Source organism: Physella acuta, unplaced genomic scaffold (assembly GCF_028476545.2).
Source record: "Physella acuta isolate Inbredline_101_S28 unplaced genomic scaffold, ASM2847654v3 ptg000561l, whole genome shotgun sequence".
In the NCBI taxonomy this organism is placed as follows: domain Eukaryota; kingdom Metazoa; phylum Mollusca; class Gastropoda; family Physidae; genus Physella; species Physella acuta.
This window is the reverse complement of record NW_026732080.1, coordinates 350,751-363,186: the sequence shown is the minus strand read 5'-3', so window position 1 is coordinate 363,186 and position 12,436 is coordinate 350,751. Positions and strand designations below refer to the sequence as shown.

Below are 12,436 nucleotides of genomic sequence, written 5' to 3'. Positions count from 1 at the left end.
AGCCCCACCTGTCACGTGCTAGTCACGTGCTAGACTAGCCCCACCTGTCACGTGCTAGTCACGTGCTAGACTAGCCCCACCTGTCACATGCTAGACTAGCCCCACCTGTCACATGCTAGACTAGCCCCACCTGTCACGTGCTAGTCACGTGCTACATTAGCCCCACCTGTCACGTGCTAGTCACGTGCTAGACTAGCCCCAACTGTCACGTGCTAGACTAGCCCCACCTGTCACATGCTAGACTAGCCCCACCTGTCACATGCTAGACTAGCCCCACCTGTCACGTGCTAGACTAGCCTCACCTGTCACGTGCTACATTAGCCCCACCTGTCACGTGCTAGTCACATGCTAGACTAGCCCCAACTGTCACGTGCTACATTAGCCCCACCTGTCACGTGCTAGTCACGTGCTAGACTAGCCCCACCTGTCACGTGCTAGTCACGTGCTAGACTAGCCCCACCTGTCACATGCAACTAGCCCCACCTGTCACGTGCTAGACTAGCCCCACCTGTCACATGCTAGACTAGCCCCACCTGTCACGTGCTAGACTAGCCTCACCTGTCACGTGCTACATTAGCCCCACCTGTCACGTGCTAGTCACATGCTAGACTAGCCCCAACTGTCACGTGCTACATTAGCCCCACCTGTCACGTGCTAGACTAGCCCCACCTGTCACGTGCTAGACTAGCCTCACCTGTCACGTGCTACATTAGCCCCACCTGTCACGTGCTAGTCACGTGCTAGACTAGCCCCACCTGTCACGTGCTAGTCACGTGCTAGACTAGCCCCACCTGTCACATGCTAGACTAGCCCCACCTGTCACGTGCTAGTCACGTGCTAGACTAGCCCCACCTGTCACGTGCTAGACTAGCCCCCCCCCCCCCGTCACGTGCTAGTCACGTGCTAGACTAGCCCCACCTGTCACGTGCTAGACTAGCCCCCCCGTCACGTGCTAGTCACGTGCTAGACTAGCCCCACCTGTCACGTGCTAGTCACGTGCTAGACTAGCCCCACCTGTCACGTGCTAGTCACGTGCTAGACTAGCCCCACCTGTCACATGCTAGACTAGCCCCACCTGTCACGTGCTAGTCACGTGCTAGACTAGCCCCACCTGTCACATGCTAGACTAGCCCCACCTGTCACGTGCTAGACTAGCCCCACCTGTCACATGCTAGACTAGCCCCACCTGTCACATGCTAGACTAGCCCCACCTGTCACATGCTAGACTAGCCCCACCTGTCACGTGCTAGACTAGCCTCACCTGTCACGTGCTACATTAGCCCCACCTGTCACGTGCTAGACTAGCCCCACTTCCCACCACCGACCACCGTCTGAGCCACGTGACTGTGATATAAATAGTAACGTAACGAACCATGTCCCTTACATTATGTAAATAAAGCTTCTCGTCCCACGCCTAGCCGGAACAGGTACATCAGTACTAACGGCAGGAATGCGGCCCCTTGATTGATTCCGTTCGAATATTTAATAAGTTCATTTCTCTCACAACAGATCAATAAACATATCGATAGTTATTTACTTGTTGCATAAACTTCAACAGTTGATTTGATTTTTTCCCAAATTTTCCGGTCCATTGAATGTCATTGAATGGTTATAAAAAGCTGCGTCAAGCAAATTTTGAAATGTTGTTGACGGCTGTCACGTGTCAGGTCGTATAGAAATAACTGGAAGCGGTTTTTTAATTGCTGCAAATTGGAAAAAATCGGGCCAAAATACACGTGAGGATTATCTCAGCCAGTTTATAATCCCAGTGCTGCACTTAATAATCCGCGGCCTCGATTTCCGTGCCCCACAGACGGTGAAGTAAAAGACGTGGTATTACTTTTTGAACCTCCACGTGGCGGGTGAAGCAGAGTGAACGTGTTTGTGTGACCTGGGCGTATGAAGCGATGGGGGTGTCGGCCTTATGTCGACCCGCCTTCCGACGCCGCAACGCGAGTCATAGCTGGGTGGAGTCAGTGGCGTCACTGACTCAAGCCCGGGATCCGAACTCCACACCACTCCGTCCCACCCTACACACTCTAATGTCCTGGTTTTTGTTCTCCTACAGTCATGTCCTACGTTCTACTTCACCTGCCTTGTTAATTTCGGTTTTCCTACAGTCACCTTGAGGGGTCACACATTTTTTCTCCCCCCCCCCCCCCTCGGGGTCACTGACATCAAACATCTGTCGAGCAATTTTCTTCCCTACCTCATTATGTGCCGTGACCAATCAACGTCTGGCGCAGGCTGGTATTTAATTAAAGTGACGTCACGATGATACTGAAAAGGGAGACTACATTAAATAGCCTACAAAGCTGAGTCACCCGAGGTAGAAGCTTTTCCCCCATGCGCTGTTGTCTGCCGCTGCTGCGTTAGTCAAGGTTTAACTTTAACCTCCCCCCCCCCCCCCCCCACACCTCCCCCCCCCCACACACACACAGGGTACCTTATTATTTTTAATATATTTAAAATAATTTAAGTATGAAAGCATTATATTAATCTTTCTGATATACGAACTATAGGAAAGTATTGTAATCGTGCAAAAAAATCGAAAAATAGATGTTTACAAATCTCGACGTTTTACAACTCCCTGAGTCGGAAAAAACATAGCTTTGCAATTTAATCCGTATGTCTGTGTGTCTTTCTGTGTGTCTGTGAACAAGATAACTTGAGTACCGTTACAACTAGATTGATGAAATTTCAAAATATTTTATCAACTTTTTATCGCTTTCCGATAACCGGAATTGGAACTTATTCTACTGTTGGTTTTTAAAAGTCTATAACTTGAGTACTATTTATAGATAAACGAAATTTCACATTTAAGAACGAGATCTAATCCCATGCCAATTTTGAGTAATTTCCGTTGACGGGAAGTAATACTTTACCCTATTTCCGATTTAAAAAATAAATTCAAGAAACAAGTCGAACTAAAAATTTGCGCGTTAACTGAACGCACAGAATGTAGGTTACACTGCGACATTATTCCTACCAGTATAGTAATCTTCAAAGGATTTAGAAATAAAAAATAGATTAAAATAGACCAAAATATGTGATCGTTCATGTTCTCTTTCATTGCGCATCGAAGCTTGACAGACGTTTGAAGTTTGAAAGCCATCGGTTGAGTAGAAAAGGGTTAAGTTTTAATTTACCCTTCCCCCCCCCCCCCCCCACCTTTAAGGGCAGAGACGTCAACTTACAAATATTTTATACAACCAGTGGGGAATGATGGATCGATATGACAGTATGTCGGGGGGGGGGGGCTATTGTCACTGACATTCTACCGGGCTAGAACTTTTCACTGACAATACACTGAAGTGAATCTTTTCACTGACAATAGACTGAAGTCAATGTTTTGACTGACAATACACTGAAGTGAATAATTTCACTGACAATAGACTGAAGTCAATGTTTTCACTGACAATAGACTAAAATCAATTTTTTTCAGGGATAATAAACCCAACCGAACAGTATACCATGAGAGTACCATGGGATTACCATAGAGTACCATAGAGTACCATGAGCTTACCATAGAGTACCATAAATGTACCACGAGAGTACCATGGAAGTACCATGAAAGTACCCACTATAGTAGTTATATAATGTTTTGTGGAGGAAAGCATGACAATTAAAGCGGTTAATGGAAACTGGTGAAAATTGGACAAAATTGGACATATTTGTAAGACAATCTCTGATAACCCTACACGACGTACAACCAGGGTGCAACCCCAACGACCAACCCCACACGACATACAACCAGGGTGCAACCCCACACGACCAACCCCACACGACCAACCCCACACGACATACAACCAGGGTGCAACCCCACACGACCAACCCCACACGACCTACAACCAGGGTGCAACCCCACACGACCAACCCCACACGACATACAACCAGGGTGCAACCCCACACGACCAACCCCACACGACATACAACCAGGGTGCAACCCCACACGACCAACCCCACACGACATACAACCAGGGTGCAACCCCACACGACCAACCCCACACGACCAACCCCACACGACCTACAACCAGGGTGCAACCCCACACGACCAACCCCACACGACATACAACCAGGGTGCAACCCCACACGACCAACCCCACACGACATACAACCAGGTCGAACCTATGACTGCTACCATTTGGGCACTCTGACATTCCTCAATCAAACTTTGAATCCAACCATTCACAATATTATAGCTGAGTCTTCATCAAAGTAATGAAATAAAAAGATAAAACCAAACTAGTTTTCTTGTACACAACTTCACCGACAACACGAACCAAAATGATCGCATGCACCAATAATTTTTATGCTAGGTACCGAATGGAATAAATAATTTAATGAACACGAATAGGGAGGTAGGCGTGGTAGGGTCGTTTGCTTGTTGAACCGATAAGTCCCGAGTTCGAACCCCCGGGCAGACGAGGCTCGATAGCTGAAGAGACAACTCCAAAATCAAATAACTGCTGCCTTGTAGTTTGTTCTTGGTTGGACAAAGGCTATCGTAGCAAATCCAAAAGGAAAAGCAGGCTGAAATCGGAGCCAATGGCCCATAAGCCGCATAACATAAATACTTAATCTTGCGAAAATTAAGAACGAAGAAGAAAAAGAAAGAACACAAATATTTTACGTAATAATACTAAGTTTAAAGAATGAAGAATCAGTAAGGAGATAATCGTAGAATTTGTACTTAAATCAGAACAAATCAAGAGATTCGTTTTGAGAAAAAAAAACTATTTTATATTAATATATTTATATTATATATATATATATATATATATATATATATATATATATATATATATATATATATATATATATATATATATATATATATATATATATATATATATATATATATATATATATATATATATATATATATATATATATATATATATATATATATATATATATATATATATATATATACGGAAGCCGAAGTATAGTCCCCCAGTCACCAAAATACATCTACTTTATAAATAAGTTTTCTCATCAATTTCCAATGAATGATCGTTAGCCTGTTTCGTGACTGAAAAATATCTCCGGTAAAATCGAGTCTGCAATAAAAAAAACTGCCTCTCTAGAAACATAACATACAAGGAGACATGTTACAATTTAAATGATCACTCTTTAAAACGTTTTAAAAATATTTTTAAAAAATCTCACATTTAAAAATACTCTACTACATTAAAATTTCCTGCGCATGCTCGACACAACATGATTTTCCCGTGGGTCTGATGAGAACATTGAACAACGCGCTCAGAAAAACTACTTTTGCTTAGGATTGACAAATGTTTCTATCATTTTAGATCGGTATTATCAGAAACAACAGCAAACTGTGAATAATTAACTGATCAACACTTATGAGTAAAAGAAGAGTTTAACGACGAATCTAAATGTATTTTAGACAAACGAACCCCACCTTTAGACAAACGAACCCCACCTATAGACAAACGAACCCCACCTTTAGACAAACGAACCCCACCTTTAGACAAACGAACCCCACCTATAGACAAACGAACCCCACCTTTAGACAAACGAACCCCACCTATTGACAAACTAACCTCACCTTTAGACAAACGAACCACACCTTAAGACAAACGAACCACACCTTAAGACAAACGAACCACACTGTTAGACAAACGAACCACACCTTTAGACAAACGAACCACACCTTAGACAAACGAACCACACCTTAGACAAACGAACCATACCTTAGACAAACGAACCACACCTTAGACAAACGAACCACACCTTAGACAAACGAACCACACCTTAGACAAACGAACCACACTTTAGACAAATGAATCACACCTTAGACAAACGAACCACACCTTTAGACAAACTAATCTCACCTTTAGACAAACGAACCACACTTTTAGACAAACGAACCACACCATTAGACAAACGAACCACACTTTTAGACAAACGAACCACACCTTTAGACAAACGAACCACACCTTTAGACAAACGAACCACACCATTAGACAAACGAACCACACTTTTAGACAAACGAACCACACCTTTAGACAAACGAACCACACCTTTAGACAAACGAACCACACCTTTAGACAAACGAACCTCACCTTTAGACAAACGAACCCCACCCCTAGACAAACGAACCACACCTTTAGACAAACGAACCTCACCTTCTAATTAGACAGCACACACACGCTATCCCAGCAGAATCAGATCTCAGAAGAAATGACCGACCCGAGTTGGCGGCTATTTATAGATCCACGCGCAGTACTCCATTTTGAAAACGGCTGTTACTTTTCACTGGCCACGCGCACATATCGTAGTTATCATGGGTGGGGGAGGGGGATGTTGAAAGGGGGGTAGCTTCCGGGGTTACTAGTTAGCCAAAACATTTGTTTTCAATGTTGTGGTTACCTCGTTAAAAAAGTGACGGAAAGTATTGAGAATTAATGCGGCAACTTAATTTTAGTTTAGGCCGTTCACGACAGTAAAACGCTTACTTCGTGCAAATACCCATATCCTAACATGTGATTTTATTTTCATATGAGAATAATGATTTAACCAGCAAGACATGGCGTTACAGTGATTGTAAAATCACGGTATTTGGGTGCAGCAACACTTAAATAAAGTGGTGGTACCTGTTGTTAATACTGTACCACGTCTGCTTAGTTGTCGTGGTGTTAGGGTGGGGGGGGGACGGAGATTTCTTTTTTGTTTATATTTGAAATAAAAGATTTTGTGATTTTAACCATCAAACATTCATTTGACTAGTAAAAATAAAAATAAAAAAATAAAAAATAAAAACGGTAAGAATTGACTGTAGTTGACGCCTACACAGACGCCCATGTGGTATGACGCCTGACTCATGAGGGGTATGACGCCTGACTGATGAGAGGTGTAACACTCAGAAAACATTTCTATGTAAGTTGTTGTTTTTACAAGACATGTTTAAAAATAAAACACAAGCAAATTGTTTTGTAAATGGTGACCAGGAATACAATAAAATTCACTTGAAAAAAAAATGGAGTCGAGCCTGCCAGGATTCGAACCTGGAATCTTCTGATCCGTAGTCAGACGCGTTATCCGTTGCGCTACAGGCCCTTATTTTGGGGGCATATTGTAAAGTTTAAAATCAGTCTACATTCAGCTATGACTGTTATCATTAGCGTCATCCTTTTTTGGGTAACAATCACAATTGTTCGTGTTGTTCACTTTTCAACGTTTAAAAATCTAATATATAAAGCTCAGTTCTGTATGTAACACATATGTTTGTCGTTGGTCTTGGATGGATTTAAGTGTTAGACAATTATCGTGCGCATTTGTCTAAATTTATGAGTTAAAAAATTACTATTGAAAGTGTTGGGAAATAATTTTCATTTTTCAAATTATAGTAATAATTGTCGGCATGTTCATTAAACACAAGTTTTACAAAAATATCATCTTTTACAAAAATTCTAATTATGTCTTTATTTAGTCCTATAGCATTTACTTCTCTTTGATAAATTAGGAAAACACAATTACTTCCCTTTATAAAACCATTGCATTTGTGGAAAAGAATTTACTTTTTAATTACTTTGTTTTGGTGTTGGGAAAAAAATAATTACATAATTAGCGGGGATTGATCAAGTGCAAATGTTGTAGGTATTTTACGGATAAGCTTGGAGTATTAAAATTGTTCATTAAATTGAAACAGGCGCGTTCGTTTAAGTGAGTGCAAAAGACTATGAATAAGTTGGGGTACTATAGTCGTTTATTAAGCTAAAACAGGCGATTCCGTTGGGTTTGCGTTAGTGGTTGCGATTTGATTTGGTTCGTTTTTTTTCTTTCTTTTTTCGTTTTTGTTTGTGTTTTTTTTCTTTGGGTTTGTATTTATGTTTTTGGTTGGTTTTGCGTTTGGATTTGGTTTGTTTTCGTTTGCTTTTTCGTTTTTTTTTGTGTGTTGTTATTGGTTGGTATTGGTGTTTGTGGTTGTGGTTGGGTTTGTTGTTAGGTTTTTGTTTTCGTTTGCTTTTTTGTTTGTTTTTTCTTTGTGTTTGTATTGGTGTTTGTGGTTATGGTTGGGTTTGTTGTTAGGTTTTTGTTTTCGTTTGTATTTGTAATTGTGTTAGCGTTATGTTTGCGTTTTGTTGTTTTGGTTTTGGTTGGTTATGGTTTGGGTGGGCAATGCCGGGTTTATGATGATTACTAAACACACAGGTGATGGTCTTTAACAGAAATGTTTTTCATAAAAGCCAGAGCAGGGCCTGGCCGGGACGGCTAGTGTTTTCATAAAAAACGTTTTGATAGCAAGTTTTTATGTAATAACTAGCCGTCCCGGTCAGGCCCTGCTCTGGCTTCTGTGAAAAACCTTTCTGTTAAAAACCATTACCTGTGTGTTTAGTAATCATCATAAACCCGGCACTGCCCACCCAAACCACAACCAACCAAAACAACAAAACGCAAACATAACGCTAACACAATTACAAATACAAACGAAAACAAAAACCTAACAACAAACCCAACCACAACCACAAACACCAATACAAACACAAAGAAAAAACAAACAAAAAAGCAAACGAAAACAAAAACACAAACAAAAACGAAAAAAGAAAGAACAAAAACGAACCAAATCAAACCACAACCACTAACGCAAACCCAACGGAATCGCCTGTTTTAGCTTAATAAACGACTATAGTACCCCAACTTATTCATAGTCTTTTCCACTCACTTAAACGAACGCGCCTGTTTCAATTTAATGAACAATTTTAATACTCCAAGCTTATCCGTAAAATACCTACAACATTTGCACTTGATCAATCCCCGCTAATTATGTAATTATTTTTTTCCCAACACCAAAACAAAGTAATAAAAAGTAAATTCTTTTCCACTAATGCAATGTTTTATAAAGGGAAGTAATTGTGTTTTCCTAATTTATCAAAGGGAAGTAAGTGCTAAAGGACTAAATATAAATAATTTTCAGACCAAATTAGAATTTTTGTAAAAGATGATATTTTTTTTAAAATTGTGTTTAATGAACATGCCGACAATTATTACTATAATTTGAAAAATGAAAATTATTTCCCAACACTTTCAATAGTAATTTTTAAACTCAGATTAAATTTAGACCTTGAGCACGATAATAATATAACACTTAAATCCATCGAAGTATCCACGACAAACAAATTTATTTTTACATACAGAATTGATCTTTATATATTAGATGCACTAAAAAGTAGGCAATAAATGATCTTCTTTAAACATATAATAATACTCTAGTATTAAAATAAATATAAAGAAAAGCGTGGGTCACTTCATTATCTATCGTATAACTTTACTAATATTTAGGAAGAGACCCATGCTTTTCTCTAGTTATTTAAATAGTAGTGTATAATTATATATTTAAAGAGAATCCTTTATTTTCTACTTTTTAGTGCATTATTACTCAAAAGTTTGTAAAAACGATTTTTACAAGCTTTTATTTAACATGCTTCCTCTGTCTGTCGACAGTCTGTCTGTCTGTCAAATTCAAACGCTCGAGCGAAAATTTGGGCACTTCTAACTGACAGATACGGTTCAAAATTGGCATGTGGGTCGAGGTATGAAGACAATGCAATCTTACATTAAATGTGACTTAATTGGATGCCGAATTATTTATGAATGTTTTAAGCACTTTAAATTTGTTTTATTTACAATAGAGTTGCATGACTAAAACTATTTCGCACCTGATGAACATGATAACGCACGTTAAATAGTGCGTAATAGTTCGATAAGTCTGCCTGCTAATTTAGAAATTTGAAACGAATCTGTTTCTTAGAGTTGCCCGAAATTTCGCTCGAGCGTTCCGATCTATGACAACAGACTGGACGAGGAAGCGGGTTAAATAAAAGTTTTTAATAAAAGAATATAAAATTAAGATTTTTTTTCTAGCATCCATTCCTTCCGTTTTCTATATGAGGTTGGTCGTGGCGGATATAGGGAGACAGGCAGGGAGAGAGGGGGGAACAGGGATGTAGGGAGGGGGACAGGGATGTAGAGGGGGACAGGGATGTAGAGGGGGACAGGGATGTAGGGAGGGGGACAGGGATGTAGGGAGGGGGACAGGGATGTAGGGAGGGGGACAGGGATATAGGGAGGGGGACAGGGATGTAGGGAGGGAGACAGGGATGTAGGGAGGGGGACAGGGATGTAGGGAGGGGGACAGGGATGTAGGAAGACAGGCAGGGAGGGAGGGAAGGGGACAGGGATGTAGGGAGGGAGACAGGGATGTAGGGAGGGAGACAGGGATGTAGGAAGACAGGCAGGGAGGGAGGGAAGGGGACAGGGATGTAGGGAGGGAGACAGGGATGTAGGGAGGGAGACAGGGATGTAGGAAGACAGGCAGGGAGGGAGGGAAGGGGACAGGGATGTAGGGAGGGAGACAGGGATGTAGGGAGGGAGACAGGGATGTAGGAAGACAGGCAGGGAGGGAGGGAAGGGGACAGGGATGTAGGGAGGGAGACAGGCAGGGAGGGAGGGAGGCAGCAGGCACTTGACTAAAACAAAATATTTAGGCAGCCAGCAGACGTTTGAGCTAAAAATGGAGCTGACAGAACTTGTACCCGTGACAAAACTTGACAAGATCTAGAGATCATTTAACCTTCAGCAAGGCTGTAATGCACTTCACAAACCTGAAACCTTTCTGTAATCAGGATAAATGTTGACCACTGGTCACCTTAGATCACATGACATTGATTGAAGTTGATATAACATATTGCTGGTCTAGTATTATAAACATGGCTTCTAATCCCATTTGCTTAGAGTTGAAAACCTCTTATGATTAAAAGCTTTGCTTTATACCCAAAAGATTGTCTCAAATTGTCCCTAATTTAAAAAATTTAAACTAGTGTAAAATGTACCCAGCTTAGCTTTAAGATTTGTAAACAATATGTCATGTGACTACAGCTCACTTGACTGGTCAGGTGATTCCCGCTACCCAGATCTCTCCCATTTCGTTACTAATACGATACAATTTAAATTAATTTTTTTGTTTTTTTTTTCATTTTAGCCAAAATATATGGCCCTATTTTTTTCTATTTTGTAATATACCTTTATCATTATGTAACTGGTTTTCAATAAAAATTAAACATGTCTGTAATTGTAGTTTGTTGTTTTATAAAACTTGTCGGCCTTTTGTCTTGTCGGCCTTTCGGATGTCGGCCTTTTGGCTGTCGGCCTTTTGTCTTGTCGTCCTTTTGTCTTGTCGGCCTTTTGTCCATGTCGGCCTTTTGTCCGTGTCGGCCTTTTGCCCATGTCGGCCTTTTGTCCGGATCCCCTAATTATATGTTGAATTATCTGCGAAATTACACTTTGCCGGAATCAAAACGTCAGTTAAAGGGAAACTACCACAGTTACCAAACAGTTTTTATTTAAAACACAATTACTTCCCTTTACTTATTTTAAATCTTGGTTTAGAGTTTAGACAAGAGTTTCTTCCAGGCATCTCTTCGGGGGGGCGGGGGGGGGGGGACACTACCCCCCCCCCCCCCCCCAAACGAAATGGAATTTATATAGAAAATATATACTTTTGACAGTGTCCGCCCCCACCCGAAAATATCAAGTGCACCCCCGGAGAAAAAGGTCCCGAAGAAACACTGGTTTAGACACATTCAATTTCACTAATTCAAGCCGGTTATATTTATTGATGACGGAGTCACTTGGTAAGCAGTTTATTTAGTATTGTAACGTTTTTACTGCTCTCAAATGTACTGTTCTATTGTAATATTCTTGCTTCTATCAATTGCAACGTTCTTCTTCTCTTCTATTTCTCACTCTCAGTCACAGTCACAGACGATCAAGAATGAAGAATAAGCCGTCTTCTGCAAATCTTTATTTGACTATCTTTCTTGAGCGGGAATTGTCTGTGTAGCGCGCATCTAACAAGACTATAGCGCCAATACGTGTGCTGCATAAATTACTGGCTAGGGCCGTCGTTTCTCCATCCCCTCTAAGTTGTTGTTGTTGTTTTGGGGTTTAAAGTCCGCTTTCAAACTTACGTTTATATCGCAGACTATTTTTGGTGGTTAGTTCGTTGTTTTTGTGTATATACAGTTTGGTTTCATTTGTTTTCCTTTCATTTTTGGGTGTAGTTTTTTATTGTGCGGGATTTGTATTTTGTTATTGGGTGAATATTATTTTATCTTTTACAGCTTATTAGACTGATTCTTTGGTTTTGTGCACATATTTTTTTACCAGGCTATGCAGAGTGGATGGGGCGTCCATAGCCAGTAATGTTTCTGTTGTTAGTAATGTGTTTTTGTTTGTCTGGAAGTAGTTGATGAGTTCTTTTCTTTGATTGTTGTATGCCTTACAGTGTATTAGGTAGTGGTCTATTGTGTTTTTTCTAAGGCTAACGCACCGGCTTATATACCCCATCCGCGAGCGTCTCGGATGACACCTTGCTCTTGGCACGAATTCTAACGCTTACCTGTGAAAA

General features: G+C 40.8%; 1 protein-coding gene and 1 non-coding gene across 2 annotated transcripts in view; both read right to left on the bottom strand.

The window, feature by feature from the left end:
• The window catches only part of LOC131946442 (uncharacterized), a 68,083-nt gene extending 61,878 nt beyond the window's left edge, over positions 1–6,205 (bottom strand). Inside the window, exon 1 of the mRNA XM_059307211.1 lies at positions 6,156–6,205. The gene's annotated coding sequence lies outside the window, so the exon portion shown is untranslated. The remainder of the gene's footprint in view (positions 1–6,155) is intronic.
• An 808-nt stretch (positions 6,206–7,013) lies between these two features.
• Trnar-acg (transfer RNA arginine (anticodon ACG)) lies at positions 7,014–7,086 on the bottom strand. Its single transcript has one exon. It is a non-coding gene; the product is annotated as a tRNA-Arg (tRNA).
• Positions 7,087–12,436: the final 5,350 nt, after the last annotated feature.